The following is a 21,044-nucleotide window of genomic DNA, read 5'->3' as shown; positions in this document are numbered from 1 at the left end:
AAAAAAAAAAAAATGACACCAACAACACTAAATTGGTCGGATAGCTGCTGAGAGGAACTGGTCTGATGTGGACCGCTTCTGGGATGTTGTGCTACCATGACTGTGGAGAGGACTGGTGTCTGCTTTGCTAGCGTGAGAGTATGTTGTGTCTTAATAAGCATTTTGCTGAGAGATGGTATGGCTGATATGCTGCTTGCTGTGCTGATTTGCTATGATGGAGTTAGCGTGGCTGTAGGTGACCTGGCTATTTGTGTTGGTCGGCGGCGTGGTGGCCTGTGGGCTGCGGTTGAGGTGGCAAAAACTGAATATGGTGGCTGGTTGTTGCTAGAGAGGATGAGTTGTGGCTAGGTTCCATGGCAAACTAGATTCAAGGGCATGTTCTGCTAGGATTTTTTTTTTCATTTTTTATTGTAAACGGAAGGCAAGAAGAATTTTTTTAGATAAGTATTGAGGAGGGCTCTCCACAAATTCAATTCAAGGATTTAGGAATTGTTTTGAATTTTAGGAATTTAAGATAACTAAATATTATTACTAATGCGGGGTAAAAGAAATTTAAGAAAAGTTAAGAATTAGAAGAAATTTGTTTTGAATTGAGAAAATGGAGAAAACTAAAAGTATATCATTTTTATTCAATTTATTATAAATTGATCATAATATTAAAAATTACAAATAAATAGCAAAACTCAATAAATTTAGTTTTAAAACCCACTAAATAAATAATATAAATTAAAACTTAATAAAATTCAATAAGATGTGCCTAATCTCCTACCAAAAAAGTAAGCGATCAGGATGCTTCATCGTTTCCGTCCATACACAAACATAATCTATGTCACGAGTGCACTGTCCCCCACCGTAATAGGTCGTTTCCGTCCATCGGCACCGTCCCCCACCATTATAGGTTGGCTTGAGGTCCTGCGTTCTGGTGGTAAACTGTCAAGGATCAACATCTGCTGCCAAATACTCTTTGTAGTAGATCAAGAAAATAACACACGATCTCTATCCTCATCAGCACACTTGCATATAACACAGATAAGATTTATATCGCTCTCCATTTCAATTGTCTGCGGCTTGCTGTTATTCTGTCCAAAACGGTCAACCGATTGATGAAACCGTGTCTGGAAATATTTAAGGAACAATGCAACAGTTTGTACCAGCCAAATCTGCTCTCCTTTATTCAAACAAACTGTCAGGCACTTCTTGCAGGGAATTGTCCATCGGAACCAGGATTCCAGGAAACACTATCCATGATTACAAAGGATATAGCACTGTGAACTGCTTCCAGTTTATTAGATCCGGCTGGTGGCCAGTGCCATTTCTCACCTTGAATCGCAGCTGATAGCTTAGTATTAGAGGGTGAAAATTTTCTCCATTGCCTATTGAGCGCAGTGTTTGATTCCAAATCAGACTTCTGAGTTCAACAAGCTTTCTCCGATTCAGTCACTAGGAGCGGATAAGCACCAAAAGCTTCTACCTTTTAAGAGATGTGCATAACACTGAGCCACACACCGAGCCACCCAAAGCGACCTTGCCTGCAAGATTATGTTCCAAATATTCCTCATGAAGCATCCAAAGTTCCCCTCTTCACTTTTCAGTGCTAAGACTCTCTTTTCAAGTGGATGCAATACTGTCCTAAACAGCTTTTGCCTCTTCAGCAGTGTCAACTCTTCAGTTCCACAAAAATGCGTTGAACTTTTGCTCAATGGATATGATAACAAAAGCAGGAATAAAGAACTTCAAGGGCCAGTAGTTTTGGATACTGAAAAAGACCGGTAACAGGTTGCAATCTTCCTGGCAAAAGATAATAATTTAAAAGCCCACTGCTGCAATCAGAAAGCGTTCTCATCAATGAGGGCTTTAAAATCACCATAACTCAATTTACCAGAGAAGTGGGTCTCTGAAATACTTGACTGGTACGCTTCCCATCTTAAAACCAGGAGTAGTGTGCGTTACAAGTATTAGAAATGTTAAGTATTGGGCTTGAGAGAGAATAAAATTTCTGCATGATGAGTTTCATTTTTTGAACATCTGCATGATGGAATTAACAGAACCTTCTGTGAACATCATGAGGTCTTCAGCAAAGCAAAGATGTGTGACAGAGATAATCTTACACAGTGAGTGGTAAAGCAAAAGTTAACCCCCAGAAGTCTACATCTGTCCAACAAAATTCAGGAGCTAAAGCAAGGCCACAAGGTTATGAACCCCTGTTAGAGCATCAGCAGTGAAATTTGCTGATAAAGCATCTGACAGAATCAAGTGCTTGGTAGAACAGACTCAAGCTGCATAACAATATGTAATACATCACAGCAAGCTTAGAGAGGTTATCTGCCATCAAACTAGGATGCTTGCCCACACCACCATTACGAGGTTCAGGTTTCTGAACGCCCCCTCTTCTGCTTTGAATTTCTCAGACTCATGACTTCGTTCCACTGTCCCACACTAGTGTGTGTGTTTTTGCAAAAAGAACAGTCATATGATCCGGTTCCAATTCCAAAAGGTGTTTCCTAAGCTTCTCCCCGAGTTCAACATTTCCGTGCAACCCACAAGCAGCCCACAATGTTCTCCACACAAAATTGCACTGCATTAGCACACTACTTATTCATCGATAAGCCTTCTTGACGAACCCAGCTCGCCCCAAAATATCCACCATGCACCCACTGTGCTTTATCGTTGGTTGGATATGATACTCTTTCTTCATAAAATCAAAAAATCTCCTTCCTTCATCAACCATCCCTCCATGGCTGCAAGCACAAAAACCACCAAGAAAGTAATAATATCATCTGGTACCCAGAGTTTTTTTCTAACATGGAAAAGAGAACCAATTCATCACTTGCAAAGCCATGACTGCTAGTCCCAAAATCATAGTATTCCACGTTACTCTATTCTTCTTGCTCATCCCATCGAATGTCTCATGTGCTTCTTCAAGAGCTCCACACTTTGCATTCATAACAAGGAGTGAATAATTAAACTCTATAATACTCCCATGATCAGTATTACTAATACATGAATGATCCCATCACCCAAAATCTAATGCACCCGATGAAGAACCTGCAGAGAACATCTCAACGAGTATGGCCTCGTCAGGCTCTACGCCGAGTTCCATCGTCCTTGAGAACATGCCAAGTGCTTCTTTGAACTTACCACAAGAGGCATAACTACCAATCATAGTATTCCATGCCACTAAGGCTGGGAATATCTGCAAACAGTTGGCGGGATGTTTCAATATCCTTGAACATTCCATGTACATGAACAAGAGTGTCCCTAACAGAGACATGTTAATCAACCCCATGTTTAATGTACTGCAATGCATTTGTCTCCCCAACAAAACCGACCCTAACTGCCCACAGACCTTAAGCAAGAACGAGAAAGTGAAATCGTCTGCCACCAAACGTCTCTCTTGCATTGTCTTATAGAACTCAAATGCTTTTGGAGCGTCATTAGTGTTGCTGAAACCCCTAATCATTGTATTCCAAATAAAAGCATCTGGGTTCTCAGTCTTTTCAAAAACCGAAACAGCACAGCTCATATCTCCATGCTCTGCAACAGCACAAAACACAATGACCTTGCCTGCAACAAAAAGGCTCTGCTCAAAGCCAAGTTGGATTGCATGGGCAAGAATTTGCTCTAAAACTTTCATGCAAAAGCATTTCTTCAAAAGAGATACAAGAGTTTCTTCCTTTGATTTGGAAATACCGTCTAGGCTCACAGCATCCGTGGTTGAAATATGTGAACGAAAGGAACCCAATTGCAGAGAATGACAAGGCCTTTTAGCTCGATTTCAGCAGAAAAGGCAGTGAATGATCATATTAATTAACAACAAGATTAAAATAGTTGCAAACAAGACAATATCGTGATGATGATTCGAAAGTTAGCTTCGACTCTCCAAACACAAGTTAGGCAGACAACAAGCATGCATGCACGATGCAAGAAGCTGAACCCTCTATTCAATCCTCTCTCTTCAAAGTAGTAACCATCCAGGGCCCAGTGGTTTTTAAACTTGGCTAGTCCGATGAGTGGATCCGTGATTCGAGAGTCTTAATATGAATTAAAAAGAAAAAATTGATTTGATTGATTAATGGTTCATTTGATTTGATCCGATGAAGTCAACTATAAAAATTATAAAAAAAAAACAATTTTATTTTAACAAAAATAGAGTTAGCAGCATGAACCCTATTTCAGGTGAATCCTAACTTGACAAATTTCCATTTCTTTCACATCACATTGGCTAAATGTGTTTGAAAATACTTTCAAATATATTTAAGAAAGAAAAGCATCGTTATTAATAATTCTTTCTTTTATATTGAAGAACGAATATCAGTTTTTTAGAATTTCTAACTAAATCCACCAACTCGTGAAATGAAATCTTAATCATTGATCTCAAAATAAATGGTTTAAAAAGATGGATAGCTTTAGCCCATATAGAGTTGTAGCCTCTAGGTACTTTGGTGGGCTTGCTCCCAAGTTTTTGGGCTATGCTATATGTTTGTCTTTTATTGGATGATTATATATATATATATATATATATAAAACTAAAACTAGTCAATATTGAATTGTGAACTTGCACGGTGTAATTAGTAATTTGCCCTTCTCTGCACATAGTTTTTGTCTTGCTTGCAGGGTTATAATGGTATTTTCATAGGACTCAAATGTCATTTGCAAACTAACAAGGGACAATTTAATCGTTTACATTTTTTTTTACTGTTGAATTACATAAATATCCTTAAAAGGCAAAACAAAAATGAAAGGCTAAGATGGCTTTTTATGTAATTTCCTTCTTTTTTAAACATCTATTAATTACATCAGTATCCTTAATGTTAAAGATTAAAGGATGGGTCATGGGTATTTTAGTGCTTTTCATATGATTTTTTTTATATATTTTTTTTGGATTAGGAATAAATTAATATTTTCATACAAAATAATGTGGCGTATAAAGTATATATTAACAAGTGAATACAACACGCTGCTGTGTTCAAGTGGTATCATGTAGCTGTCAAAGAATCAATTTTCAAATAAAAAAATTAAAACTTTCCAACAGTCATTTCATTTCATTTGAAGCATTTAGCCGAGGCAAAGTTTATAGGACGACACGTGTTGTTTAAATCATGGTTATTTGGTGGCGGTTATCTTTTTTCTCCTTCCCTTATTTTCTCTCTCCACTCCTTGAAATTCATGCTAGGTTAGCAAAGAATCAAGGCTGTCCTTTTATTTATTTTTTCTTTTAATTATAATCTCTATTTTTTTTTATTGGTGTTTCTATATTTTAGATTTTTTTTAATTTTATTTTTTTTTAATTTTATTTTTTTATATCAAATATGGTACCAATTTTCTTAATTGTTGTTTTTTTTATCTGGTTTTTTTTTAATTTTATTCTTTAATATTTTATATATTTTTTTGGATTGATTTTTTTTTAATTGTTATTTTTTTATCATTTTATTAATTTTTTTTTTCAATTCGTCTCTCAATATTTTGTTTTGTTTGATTTTTTATCCCTCATTCTTTTAATTTTTTTTAAAATTTTATTATTTATTTTTCTTTTAATTTTTTCCCTCGGTGTTTTTTATCCAATTATGGTCCTTATTTTTATAATTTTTTTTTTATTCCTTTTTTTCATTTTATTTTTTGATTTAAGTCTCTCAATTTTTTTTTGTTTTGATATAAAAGTTGATTTTTATTATTATGATTACTATTTGTTTTTTTTAATTTTTTAATGGTTAATAATTTTTTTCAAGATTTGTTTTTATCTTTTATAGAATTATCAAAGTCTCACGATTGGAATTACTAATTTTAAAAATTAATTTAATTTAACTTTAAATTATTTTTATAATTTTATTATTTGACATTATACCATTGAATGTTGAGTTTTTTCTTTCTTTTCTTTTTCTAAAGTTACTTTGAACTGTGAATTAGTTAGGTTAATATAAGTTATTTTGAATTTTTTCTCATTGTTTTATATTTTTTTTAATTTTATTTGTTAATATTGAATTATTAGATTTTGAGACTTTTTATTTTTTATTTTTTTTATAGGTTTTTCGAGGTCGAAAGCTCATTAAGTCAACCTTTTTAAAAATTTTAAAATTTATTTAGTTTTAATTATTTTTTCCATATTATTTTAAACAAAAATAATTTTTTATCCCAATCATTCGCTCGCATAGTGTGAGTTGGTAGAATAAAACCATGCTTGGAACACTCTTCCTTTGCCGGGCCTTGACCTTTTGTTGAGCCTTGATTTTTTGCTTTCCCATGGGTCATTTTTTTATTGTGATTTAGTAAAATTAAACGGGGTTGATTCATGTTATAATCGTGATGTTATTATCGTTCTTTGAATGTATTGTTTTATATTAAAAAATAAAGTACGTAAAAATAATCTAAGTTCATCTCATGACCAGTTTAGCAAGCCTCGCTAGCCTGTGTGCTGGAGACCGTGGGTTTAGGGAGAAGTCCTTTCTAAGATCAAAACTGGCATCGCGGAATTGGTCTCTACGGATGAACACCGATAAATATCAAGCGAATAATAATAAATGGATAGCGTCTCCTCCGGTAGTCCTCAGAAGAAAACGACAGCGTTATACAGTGTGTGCGCTTACCAATGCGTGCAAAATATATTAAAACTGTATTTTAATTCAATGTTTTTCAAATAAAAAAAAAAAACAACTGCGACATCAGCGAACACACTTTTTGACATGATCAAGTAACATTATTGGATGGCAGATCGGAAGTCAGTCAACTCGTCGGGTAGCAGATGATGCTCGTGAAAAGGACCGGAGAAGCAGCTAAATCATCGAAGACAACACCCACCAAGAGCTCGAAGATTATCCTCACATCTCCTCTTTTTTCTTTTTTCTTTTCTTTTTTGCAGCCATATCTCCACATCACCTCAAGGAAAAAAAAGCAGGTTTGTCCCCTTTTTTACTTGAATTTACACAGCTTGTTCGATGGCTGTCTTGTCCTCTGTCACGGCAAGGTGGGTTCTCACCGATTTCTAACCACAAAAGAACAAGCTTTTATCAGAGCTTTGCATGGATAGATGATTCTCCACGTACACCAGCTCTTATTGCACTCTGTCCTTTTGATTCTCCTCCAAGATGGAATCCGAGAAAACTGAACGGAATTATGCCACATTGCTACTCTCCAAATTAATCCACTTAGCTGAGCGCATTCATTCCAAGTGAAAAACGATGATGTAATTGTTGGTAATTCAGCCTAGTTTATTTATAATGGGTAATGGATGAATGGCTAATGGACGAGTTTGATTCAAGTTATTAAAGAAATTAATAAAAAAAATAATTATTTTTTTAATTATATATAAAAAAATATAATCCATATAAAATGATTAGTTTTTTTATTATTAAAAAAATATATATATTTTTTTGTTATTCTATCTTGACTCTCTATGTTAACTTGACAAGACTTATAAAAATATTCATAATGTGAAATATCACTTTGGTTTTAGTAATTAAAGTGGCAATGAAATAATTAATTTAAAAATAAAAAAATAAATTCTCACAAATAAGTTTTTCTTTTTGATTTATAAGTGTGTTTGGCAGTGTGGTAGCAATTGCTTTTCAAATAACTTTTTGTGCCGAAATGCATGCCAATGATATTTTTTATTTTTTAAAAATCATTTTTAACATCAGCACATCAAAACGATCCAAAACGTACAAACCATATTAAATTTTAATAAAAATAAAAAATAATTTTTTTTTGATTTTTTTTGAAATGCAGGTTCAACCGCGTTCCCAAACACTGCCTCTATTGGTATCAGAGCCATGGTTTTATAATATTGCTTTTATGCAGTATATTTATTATTACATGAATGATAAATATAAATTTTATGTTAAAATAATACTTTCATTGAGGATAGATATAAATTTTATGTTAAAATAATACTTTCATTGAGAATTTTGAATTTATAAAATTTTATGAAGTAATTTAGTTATGAATTTATTTTTTATATAATTAATTAGAAAAGACTTTTTGCATGGTAATTGGATAATTTTGTTATTAATCTATATATAAATTGATGATGAAAATGGAGATAGGAATGTTTCCATTTTCATTTCCAATTGACTACAATTGTAGTATTTAATTGGAGTCATTTGACAATTAATTAATTTCTATTTGATAGTTAAAAAAAAAAACATTGTCTATGTAAATTAATATTGAGAAAGAAAATTGGAATTTGCCCATTTCCATTTCTATTCCCAATTGACTGCAGTAGTCAATTGGAAATTGCCTTTTGGTAGTTGAAATAATAATAATAATAATAACTGCCTTTCTACAGTTGAGTGAAAAAAAAAATGTTGCCATACATTGTAATGTCATTTGATAGTTGTAAACAAAAATGAAAAAACATATATCTTAATGTGTAACTGCCATTAGGTAGTTTTAAATAAATAAATAAATAAAAATAATATAATTAATATTAATTTATTATTAATATAAATTGTTTAATTGTGATGTCAATTTATTTAATGTTAAAAATATTTTTTTAACATATATAATGATATATGCTTTAATTCAATATTAAGCATAATATTTATGTGTCTTTTAGAATATTTTGTTGTAATTGATAGACAACAACAAATTGATCATTTATTGGGTTATGATTTTAATCCTGTTCACAAAATTCAAGAGCATATTGATTACATGTATTATTGGATGATTAGACTGGCTATAAGTGTTGTTTATGAATTCTACTTGGAACATCAAATGTTAATCATTCTCAATTCTTTGCCTGAGGAATGGATATCGGTGCGACTATCGTTGGAATATAGGCTGCAATCCTTAGATTTCAACAATCTCATAGATGAAATGCTGCTTGAGAGGGAATATCAGTATGCCAAAAAGGATATACGGCATACTAGAAGAAGCGCATGTCATTTTATGTTGTTACTAAATTCATTCCATGAATTGAGCAAAATAAACTTGGAGGAGATGACTTTGATGAAGTGGATGACGTAATTAAAGACCCTACTTATGTGCCTAAAATATAAAATAATTATGAAATTTATTATTCTTAATATTGTATTTTTTTAAGATGATTGGTTGTTTAATTGTGAACTGAATATTTATGTAATTCAAGTTTAATTACATTATACGTATATATATGATAATATTTGTAACCTGATTAGTGGAAGTTGTTAGTTGAAACTAACAACTATAATTTTGCACCCGTTTAAATTTTCAATAATAATTAGACCATATAAATAGAAATTGATTAAGTGTTTAACATTTTTTTTCGTTTCTATTGTATGTGCTACATTATTATTTGTTTACTTTGGAATGGAGTGACAAAATGTGTCAATTAAATTGTACTAAATACAAAATTCCTGTCAATAAAGCTTAATATGGCTGTATCTAAGAATATTATTGTTGATTTGAACCATGGAAACAAACCAAGTGAAAAGAATTATGATGTTTGGCATCGTAAAATTGAGTATCTCCTGGAAGAGTAAGAAATGCTGGAAACAATCACACAACCAATGGTTGAACCTGAGCAAGGAAACACTATTCAGCACAGGCTTGATATGGAAGCATATCAAACCTATAAACGTAAGCATCATGTAGCTCGTATTTTGATGTTGAGCAACATGAGAAATGATATAATGTTGCATTTTGAAAGGCATTGTTCAGCTCAATCTGTTTGGGACACAGTAAAGATTCGGTATAAAGAAACCTTCACTACTAGACTTCGACAGTTAACCCTCAAATTCGATGGTTATAAGAAGCACCAAAATCATATAATGAGGCAGCATCTTACAATTATGTCTAATATGATCAGTGAATTGAGGGGTGCTAGGCATGAGATGACTGATGAATAACAAGTCCAAGCAGTTATCCACTTTTTGCCAAGTAATTGGGAACACATGCGTGTTAACCTTACCCACAATGACAACATCAAGATATTTGATGATGTTGCTCCTCATGTCGAGCTTGAAAAAGATCGACTTCATGTTAAAAAGCCTATAAACAAGGCTTTTATATCTGAGACAATGATGCGTAGAGTATATGACTCTAAATATAAAAAGGGTAAGGCTAAAGGTCCAAAATATGGCCAAAGAGGAATATAAGCAAGTAGTAGTGGATATAAGCTCAAGCGTGGGAAACGCGGTGGTAAGAAAGACAAGAGTATAAATTGTTTCAATTGTGGTAAACTTGGTCACTTTGCTTGTAATTACACTGAGCCAAATGTAATGTTTAACCACAATCATCCCTCTAACTTATACGTTAGTGGTTGTTTAATGCTTGCTGAATATGTTCCCTTTTTGGACTATAGACTTAGGAGCAATTGACCACATAGCAAGGGATCGAACAACCTTTGTGGAATTTTGTCGAATTCCAAAGGGAAGTAGATACATATACATGGGGAATAATGCTTCCGCTGTTGTGCTTGGGATTGGTACCTGCAAATTGGATTTGCAGGGTGGTCACACACTTTATCTTCATGATGTGCTCTATGCTCCAGAAGTTCGACGGAATCTTGTGTTTGTTCTTGCTTTACTCAAATTGGGCTTTAAAATTATGTTTGTTAGTTGTTGTGTAAAAATACATCTGGATAATATTTTTTATGGTTCTGGTTTTGTAGTAAATGGTTTTATGGTGTTAGACACTGTTAATATTTTTATTAATTATGATGCTTTAATTTATGTTGTTCAAAATTCTAACACTATTAATGATAATAATATCATAACTTGGCATGCTAGATTAGGATATATTGGGCAAGATCTATTACATAAATTAGCAAGAGCTGATCTTTTAGGATCACTTACCAAAGAGGAATTGTCTGTTTGTGAGCATTGCTAGATTAGGATACATTGGGCAAGATCTATTACATAGATTAGCAAGAGTTGATCTTTTAGGATCACTTACCAAAGAGGAATTGTCTGTTTATGAGCATTGCCTTGCTTAAAAAGCAACTACATTACCATTTGGCAAAGCTAAAAGAGCTAGTAGTCTACTATAACTTATTTATTTAGATATTTGTGGTCTAATGAATATGAGAGCAAGACATAGAGGAAATTATTTCATCACATTTATAAATGATTTCACACGGTTTTATCATGTTTGTTTGATCTCACATAAGTCTGAAGCATTAGATTGTTTCATTCGATACACCAATTTGGTGGAGAATAGACTAAGTGCCAAGATTAAAGATTTAAGAATTGATCGAGGACATGAATATTTGTCTGAACAATTTAAAAACTTTTGTAATGAAAAAAGTATAGCTAGACAACTAACTATTTCTTATACTTTACAACAAAATGGTGTAGCAGAAAGGAGGAATAGAACCCTATTTGACATGGTTAGGTCAATGATGGTGCAAGCTAACTTACCAATTTCCTTTTGGGGAGATACATCGTTAACTGCTGCTTACATACTTAATTGTGTGCCCTCTACATCTGTCTCATCCATCCCATATGAACTATGGAATGATGTCAAATCTAATCTAGGTTATTTCCATCCATGGGTGTGCATCTTATATAAACAATACTTCTTATGAATATGGGAAACTTGGTCCTAGGGGGAAGAAGTGTATCTTTATACGATATTCTGAATATTCTAAAAGATTTGTATTTATTGGTGAAAAAGCTGATGGAAGAGTGACGAAGATTGAATCGCGTGATGTTGTATTCTTAGAAAAGGTTTTTCCAAAGACAGGTGAGGTTGAAAAAAATTTTCAATTATATGAAATGGAAAATTTGGATTATGACACAACAAGCTATTTAATAGAGGACTTGAATGAAACTTTTAATCCTCCTAAGAATAATAGGAGTGATATTTTATCTATTCCTACTCTCATATAGAAAGATCATGAGCAATCTCAACCTCGAAGAAGCATTCATAAACCAATTCCTCATTGTCGATTTGAGATTAAAGGGGAAGCGTTTATGATTGCTCCACAAGATGATAAAGAACCTAAAACATTTAGTCATGCTCTATCTAGTCCTAAAAGCAAATCAATGGATTAAAGCTATTGAAGAAGAAATAGAGTGAATGAAAATTAATCAAGTTTGGGACTTGGTTGATTTACTGTCAAGATGAAGATCTATTAGAAATAAATAGGTTCTTAAAATTAAACGTAAGGCGAACAGGTCAATAGAACGTTATAAAGCTCGACTAGTAGCGAAAGGCTACACACAAGAAGAGGGAATTGATTATGAAGATACATTATTACCAGTTGTGAGGATTACTTTAGTTTGCCTCATTTTAGCTATAGTCACACATATGAACCTAGAGTTATATCAAATGGATGTTAGAACTGTGTTTCTCAATAGAGAACTAAATCATGAGATCTATATGGATAAGCCTTTAGGATTTGAGACTCAAGGACAAGAGCGTAAAGTTTGCAAGCTTAAAATATCAAAATATATGGTCTTAAGCAAGCCTCTAGACAATGAAATGTTAAGTTTTATCAAGCTATCCTTAAGGATGGTTTTATAATGATGGAAGAAATCATTGTTTGTATTTAAAATGTTCTAACAATAGTTTTATAATATTGTCCTTATATGTTGATGACATCTTAATAGCTGAAAATAACAAAGAGATGATTGATACTATTAAAAAGTGGCTATCATCAAACTTTGAAACGAAAGACATGGGTGAGGCCAGTTATGTACTTGGTGTGAAAATCATAAGAGATTGCGCTAAAAGGCTTTTGGGTTTAACTCAAGAGACTTATATCAAAAAGATGTTAGAGCGTTATCACATGCAAGATAGCAAACCAATGGACACCCCTGTTGATAAAAGTTTGAGCCTAAGCTGTGATATGTGTCCCAAAACTCTAGAAAAAAGGAGAAAATATTAGAGTATCTTATGTCAGTGTTGTCGGTAGTTTGATGCTTGCAATGATGTGCACATATCCCGATATATGTTATGTCGTTGGATTTGTTAGCCGATATCATTCAAACCCTAGTCAGAAACACTGGATGACAGTCAAAAGGATTCTACGATATCTGAAAGAAACTTCAAATTACATGCTATGTTACAAAAGAAAGAAAGATTTACGATTTATTCGTTTCTCTGATGCTGATTAGGGAGGAGATATCGACTAATCCAAATCAACTTTAGGATGTGCTTTTTTACTTAATGATAGTGCAATACTATGGAGGAGTAAGAAACAATCTTGCATAGCCTTATCTATCGTAGAGGCTGAGTATATAACTTGTTCTGCAGCAACACAAGATGTTGTTTAGTTAAAAAAATTTATGTATCATTTGAAAATTATCAAATCAATATCAGACCCAGTGATAATTTACTGTGATAACATTGCTGCAATAACTATGGCTAAAGATCCAAAATACTATGGAAAAACCAAGCATATCAAGATGAGATATCACTATATTAGAGAAGCAATTATTAAACAAGATGTGATCCTAAAACATATTTTTACAAATTTTATGGTTGCATATCCACTTACAAAACCAATAGCAAGGGATGCATTTGTTAGACATGTGAGATCCCTTGGCCTATGTAGAATGTAATTAGTTTTAAGGATCATACGAAAGCTTATAGTGATTGAGTAATGAATAAATATCTTTAGAATATCATTTTATTCATTATTTGTTTCATGAATATATTATGATTATCGTATAGTACAATACAATTTGTTATAGTATGTCAATAGACTTAAATTGGATCACTCACATGAGCAATTATCTCTAGCACTTGTAATGTGAGTAGAGATGAGACTATTTGAGTTTTAATGCTTAATAAGTGACTTGGGCACAGTGGGAGCAATTTTAACTCAAAATGATTATTAAAAAGTCACTTGGGCTGGGACCAAGATGAGGTTCTTAAATAAAAGAATCGGCATGAAAGAATTCTTGTCATTCATGTGTCTATTATGATTAAAGCCAAGTATAAAATTATTCATTTGCCACTAATGAAAAATGAGCAAATGAGATTTTCTGATTTGAAGTCTATGTTTTTAGGAATAAGACTAAGACTCGTATAATGTATTTTCTCTAACAAGGAGAGCAATGACATACACTCCTTGTCTTAAGAAAAGAAAAGAGTAAGCTCCACTATAACATGTATTTCATACTACATGTGATAGCGATCATTATAAGAATAAAAGAATGGATCCCTGCTTCTTTATTATATAAGTCTTGAAAATCATATCTATGATATCAAAATCTTACCTTTTATGACTTTTGACTATATCATGAGGTGATGTATTAATGATCGCTACTTTATGAGTATATCCTAAGTCATGGAATGATTCGACTTAAATAAATACTCTTAGGAAAGCGAGTCAATTCAGATTTGATTGATATGAGAGCGAAAAAAAATAATTTTAGTTCTACACCTATTACTTGTATTCACTGGCCGGGATCATATCATTTAAACAGATTTGATATGATTTAGAATACTTGTAATTGTAAGGATGGATTGAGTGTGAAATTCTTGAGGGATTGAATTTATTTAGTCATGTGTAACTAAAAATACTTGGGGTATATTAGTGCATTTTAAGAAATAATTAATTATGAGATTGATGTCTCCTATATGGCCTGTATTAGGTTTATATATTGGAGCTCCTTTTACTGTGTGCTTCATGTTGCACGGTCCATTTGTCAAATATGAAATTCTTGTGCAAGTTTGAAGTATAATGTATTAGAGAGATTAGTCTTTTATGAGCAAGTGAGATATGTTGGTTATTGGGCTAGACCTAGTCTGTCCATGATGGATGAGCCTGATCCAAGTTATTAAAGAAGTTATTAAAGGAAGTAACCGCCTTCTTTAATCATATATATATATAAATAGACATAATCCATATAAAATGGTTAGTTTTTTATTATTGAAAGAACATAGTTCTGTCTTTTTTTTATTTCATTTTGACTCTCTGTATTAACTTGATAAGATTTATAAAGATATTCGTACTGTGGAATAACACTTTGATTCTAGTAATTGAAGTGACACTGAAATAATTGATACAAGAATAAAAAAATGAATTCTCATAAGTAAGTTTTCCTTTACAATCTACAGTAATTATAAAAGTTATTAATTAGTAAGATTTCAATTTATTTTTCAAATATTACTAGATATTTATCTAGTTGTTAATTTATACCGGTATATGTTTGGGAAACATAGTTCATGATACTACAAATTACACGTATATCATCAGATACGCTATTCGGACAACTCTTTTAAGTTCCAGGTGTCTTAAGACTTTAGATTATAAAATGTAGTCTATAATTCCATAAGCTATAGTTTGAGACATAAAAGTAATTGGTAGGTCGTAGAGTTGTTTTAATATTCTATTTCCTACATGTGAGCAATCAAGCTATCCAAGGCGATCAATATTAGAAAAGTGATTAATTAGGCTTGAAGAGACAAGGAAAACAATTTTGAGGTTGCTGTCAAGCTTCTCCCAGAAACACAATTAATTTTAACAGATCAAAATGCTGTGGATCGAGGCAAGCACTCAGAATCCGCAGGAAAAAACAAAAAAAAAAAAAAAAAAAACCTTTGCGCGTGGCTCTAACGCTTGTAAAGAACAGGATGCTAGAAAAAGTACATCTTTTGCAACGTTCGGCTAAGCATTGACAAGCGAGGTTATCAGGAATCACCACCTCAGACACTCAATCTTTACTGTGAAAAGACAACACAAGTGTTGATCTGGAAAAAGGGTCCCCCATGCTTTTCTAGAAGCATGGGGCATCGTGTAGAAAGCAGCAAGTTCAGCAACTTTACTGAAGAAGTTAACAAAAGCTGCACCCTTTTTTCTTTAAAACAATACTAAAAAATTTTAATTTTTTAAAAAGTACATTAAAAATACACAAACAAACAAAATATAAGGTAGTATTTGATATTATTGTAATAATTACGTTTTTCAATGTTTTTATTTATAATATTAATATATCAAAATAATTCAAAACCATCTAAAATTTATTTTAAAATAAAAAACATCAACTTCGTAGGACAATAGTTTCTCGAGTTTCTGGAGAAATAATTGAGTGCACGTGGTAGAAATAATGGAGGGCGCATGATTCTCATGCACGCTGAGGTTAATCATAGCATATATTAGGTTTTCCACGAGAGGCCGAGAATAATATCCTCTAAGATGATGGGTAGCGATGATTCCAGTTTTGCAGCAAAAGTCATCTTCCTATCTGTGTGCTATCAGTGTATAAATAAGATTGTATAATGTGATCCGAAGGCATGCATCGCTCAAAGTCAATTATTTCTGCGAATCTTTAATCATTAAGAAAGTGACATCAGAAGAAAACGAAGGAAAATTCAATTGAATTGGATTTGTTTAGTTAATTATTTACATGAAAATCTCGTCATCTACCATAGGCACAAAACAGACCATTCGCTTACCAAACTCTGAATGGAAATAATGTTAAGAGTTTCCTACATTTTAATCTATTTTTTGATATTATTGCATAAAGTAATTGCATTATAAGTCAAACCTTCACCATCTGCATTAAGTAATAGCTGAGGTCGCCATCAAGTTAGCTACCAGGGCAGATCTTATCTGTAGCAGTAATCCAAGAAAGCAAAATGGCACCTTTTTAACCATTTGATGTGTCGGCAGGAGGATATCTATGTTGTTCTATACTTGCCAAAAACAAAATTTCTGCTAAAATAAATATAAATACAGTAATAATTCAAATGCGGCCAGAAGAGTTTCAGTTCGCATTGCTTGAATAAAGTGGAAACAGATACCTAAAAGACTTTGGAGATCTCAGCAAACAGATGAAGATGGAGCTGCTTATGAACAGATACCTAAAAGATATACCTACCATGATTGACTCTTCACTAACAATATGTTTATCATCAGTTATATTTATATTCTCCAGGATTATTTTTTGTTTTTGAACAAACTAGGGCGTATACATTAAAACACAGGAAAACAAAAGGCTAATCTGAAGAAAATACAAACATGTGATAACTACAGAAATCGCAGAAACAGTAATGGAACTGTAGACTTTGGAGACGGTGGCGTGAACCAACAGTTAAATGCTTGTCGTGTTTCTATGCCAAAAGCTCTCGTAAAATCAAAGGGCCCTTGTGCTAATTTTCAGATCGACAATTGCGATTGCAGATAAGGACATGCCCACATGCTGAGCAGCCATCTAGTCATGGACAAGGCTACTCCTGGCAGGAAAGATTTTTCATGTTATTGTATTGGCTGACGTTTTTCTTATCCAAACTCAATGAAGTCCATGTAAGGGCTGTGACCTTAATTCCAATCCTTAACTTTCTAGGATTCTTTAGTTTTGGATTGGTTGCTTAATTTTCTAGAACTTAACTCTCGTTGGGAGTCCCTGACACACGTGTGTGTGCCAAGATGATGAAGTATATATAAAAAAACAACATGGAGTTTAGGAGCTTATAAGCAAAGTTTATGTTTTAGATATTTGATTAATCTATTGATTCTTGCCATTTGATTTTATTTTAGTCAAGGTGCAATACTTTGTGCTCAGAAGGCTAAAGTAATTAGTGGTTGATATATATATATAAAAAATACATTTAGAATTTCTCAAGCGATTAAATAAGTATCATTTAAAAAAAAAATACAATAATATTAAAAGAAATAAATTCTGAATATATATATATATATATATTAAAGACTGTAGATTGTGAACCTGAAGCTTTAAAGATGTTTGGGGTATTTATAACCTTTGAGTCTTGTCCTTTTATGTAGATGAAGGATTAAAATATAATTTCACTCTTATAATTTTAATTAAAGATAAATATCTCTTATATAAGTATTGATAAAAAAAAAAAATATTAAGACCATGGGTTTCGGGCTTTCAAGGTTTTTAGATTTATTAAATTTGAGTTTATCATAAAAGTTCTACTTTAAAAAGTAGTTTGAACATATAAGAAAGATTTTTTAATATAAAAAAGTCATAATTCTTATTTGATTATTATATTGAATTTAAAGTTTGCTAGAACGTTCTAAAAACTATATTCCTTGTAAAATTAAGATTAAAGCTTCATTCGATATTGGAAGTATATTTAAATTCATTCTAGAAGTTTGATATTGGAAACATATCTAAATTCATTCTAGAAGTTTGAAACAGAGAAGACAAAACTAACTCCTCTAAATCTCTCTATCTACAACCGAGTAGCTTGTTCGAGAAGCTGTAAAAAGGTGATAAATTCTAAGATCAGCAAGTAATAAAATGTTGTATAGGGAAAAGAAAACTACATGGATGATAGACATGCACTCAACCATAGCTGAATGACATGTAGAAGGATAGGTCTTATGCAGTAACATTTTAAAGCATGAAATTGGTCTTCAATCAAATTGATCCAAGATCTTTTTTAATTCAATTTCAAATTTTAGAATCCTATAAATAGTTTAAATTTGATAATTTAGGACTTGTTCTACATTGAAAAATGTTTTAGAACAATTTCATTTCATCCTAGGATGCCCGGATTACCTTGATCTACCTAAAAACCTTTTATGTTGTTTAATGTATTCTAATTTTATCGTAATTTAGTCCTTTTAATTCAATAAAACTTATTCAATTATACCATTTAATTGTTTAGTTAAGAACCTAAATTACCCAATCCTTTTTAATTATATCCCTCTAATTTTGAGTATATTACACTTTTATATTAGAGTCTTTCGATCTCTCATTCACAATGACAACTAAACCTGAATGTCCTAGCTAATATAAATAGTGGCTAGCAATCACAGTTATAAGATGAATAACAACACTACCAACAATCTTAAAAAAAAAAAAAAGGTTTTGGAAGAATTAGTTCAGTAGTTGTAAAGCATGTCTAACAAGGTGGATCAATTAACTAGGGTGCAAGGCAAGAGGTTGATTAAATGACCTGGAATACCCCAATAACTTCTATTAATTGGCATAATATACATAAAGTCAACCTTTTAGAGACCAATAATAGATTCAACATAAAACAATTAAGCTAGATTTTCCTCATTTTAACGAGGATGATCTAGTTGGTTGAGTTTACAAGGCCACCCAATTATTTAATTATAATAACATGTCTCTCCACTACCAGTAATTTACAACAAGCTTCTGCATAGAAGGGAAGGCAAATGTTTGGTTTAAGGAGTTGAAAAAAATAAGAGTTCTCACTAATTAGAAAACATTTATAAAGACTCTTTAAATTTGGAGTTTTTGCCTATTATGACCTCATAGAGACACTTATCAATTTAAAGTAAACTTCTTTGATTAAGGCTTATGAGTTCAAATTTTAGTTACTTTCAAACAAGGCTAAAAGTCTCTTAAATTGACATAGATCAAGTAGTTTATTAAGAGAGCTCAAAGAAGTGATCAAGTTTGATGTTAGGATGTTAATCCTTGTAAACTTGATAACTAATTGTTGAGTAGGTGGCTACATCTTGACTTGGTGACAATCTTTATTTTCTTATCTGAATAAAACATCATTGCTAACATCAGAATTTGAATAGATGGTCTTCATAAAAATTCTAGGAAATTATCTCAGATTTTCAACAAAAAAAAAAAAGAATCAGTGTATTTGGACTTCTAGATCTCAAGATATGGGCTAGACAGTATCTGGATTGCAGGACAGACTTCGAGTTCTCCGTTGTTACTACAATTGAACTTGAAAACGACCTTTTTGAATATTTGACTCTTCATGAAAGTTTTAGGCCTATATCTTAGCTTTCTATACATATAAACCAGATCTAAATCCAAGTTCTATAACTCCAGTTATAATTCAATAACTGAATGATGTTCGAGTTTGGACTGAATCACCATCTCTTTTCTAAACTTAACCCTTTCTTTGTCTTTTCAATTTCAGTAATTAAATTCTTTAATCGATCTTTTCATTTATATGATAAGCCTGTATTTAAGATGAATATTTACTATAAATTAAAGGTATCTTATAGTATTAGACATGTTATTATAAAACATGCTTTAATTAAGGAGTTATTAATACTTTAAGTGCAAAATGATGATATAAAACCTTGATAAAAATACTCTTTTAAGTACTAATCACAATTGTCTAAGTCTAACCAATACTCAATAATCATAGTTATTATTGATAGATTGACCAAATATGCTTTCTTTTTACCCGTATCCCACTTATACACTGCTATTAAAGTCGCCAAGTTGTTTTCTCAAAACATTATGAAGCTACACGAACTACCAAAAACTATAATTAGTGACCATGACCTTGCTTCCACCGTAAAGTTTTGTAGTTAATTGTTTAAGGTCCTAAATACACAACTTCACTTATCATCACCTTACCACCTACTAACCAATGATTAAACTGATAATACTAACAAAATCCTTGAATGGTACCAAAGTGTTTTGCTAGTAGTAATCCAAGAAAATGGTCAAACTAGTTGACCATGGTGAAATGATGGAAGAACAACTATCACATAACATTAAACACCACCCCTTTTGAATGTATTTATAGCTACCCCTCTCTTAGTCTCATCAATTATATCCAATAAAAATAAAGTAATGGATTCACATCTCAAGCAAAGATCAAAAGTATCATAAACCATTAAATTCAACCTAAAAAGCACATGATTGATATAAGGCTTAATAATAATAATAAAAAAGACAAGATTTAGAGTTACATGACAGGGGATGGGTTTACCTTAAACTACAGTCGCACCATTAGATAATGATACAACAAAGAAAAAAAATCAAAAGGTAGCATTCAAGTATTATGAGCCTTTCAAAATAAAAACTATGGTAAGAAAAATTGTTTATCGCTTAGAGCTACCAAAAAGAACAAAAATTCATCCTATTTTTCATTTCTCCATACTAAAAGAATAGATCAACCTACATAAACAACCAAAACCAAAGTTGCCACCATTTAATTTGAAAGGTAAACCCTAACTAAATCCAGTTAAAATACTAGATCGCAAGGGAGTGTCAGACCATATGCATAACTAAAAAGAAAGTTTTAGTCATGTGAGAAGGACAAAACCATGAGGATGTTATTTAGTTGGAAGAGTTTTGAGTAAAAAAACCCTCATCTTCACTTCAAAAGCAAGGATTTCTGAATAAAAGAGGGATTATAATAGGTTTGAGGAAGGATTTGGATGAAGAAGACAAAATAGGGTCTTCTAGACACTCTTT

At 32.1% G+C, this 21,044-nt stretch overlaps 1 pseudogene; it reads right to left on the bottom strand.

Moving 5' to 3' along the window:
• Positions 1–794: 794 nt before the first annotated feature.
• LOC105110435 (pentatricopeptide repeat-containing protein At4g21065-like) lies at positions 795–3,634 on the bottom strand (annotated as a pseudogene).
• Between the last annotated feature and the right edge of the window lie 17,410 nt (positions 3,635–21,044).

The sequence above is a fragment of the Populus euphratica genome, unplaced genomic scaffold, assembly GCF_000495115.2.
Source record: "Populus euphratica unplaced genomic scaffold, PopEup_1.0 scaffold253.1, whole genome shotgun sequence".
In the NCBI taxonomy this organism is placed as follows: domain Eukaryota; kingdom Viridiplantae; phylum Streptophyta; class Magnoliopsida; order Malpighiales; family Salicaceae; genus Populus; species Populus euphratica.
The sequence above is the reverse complement of the archived record's forward strand: the minus strand, read 5'-3'. Positions and strand labels throughout refer to the sequence as shown.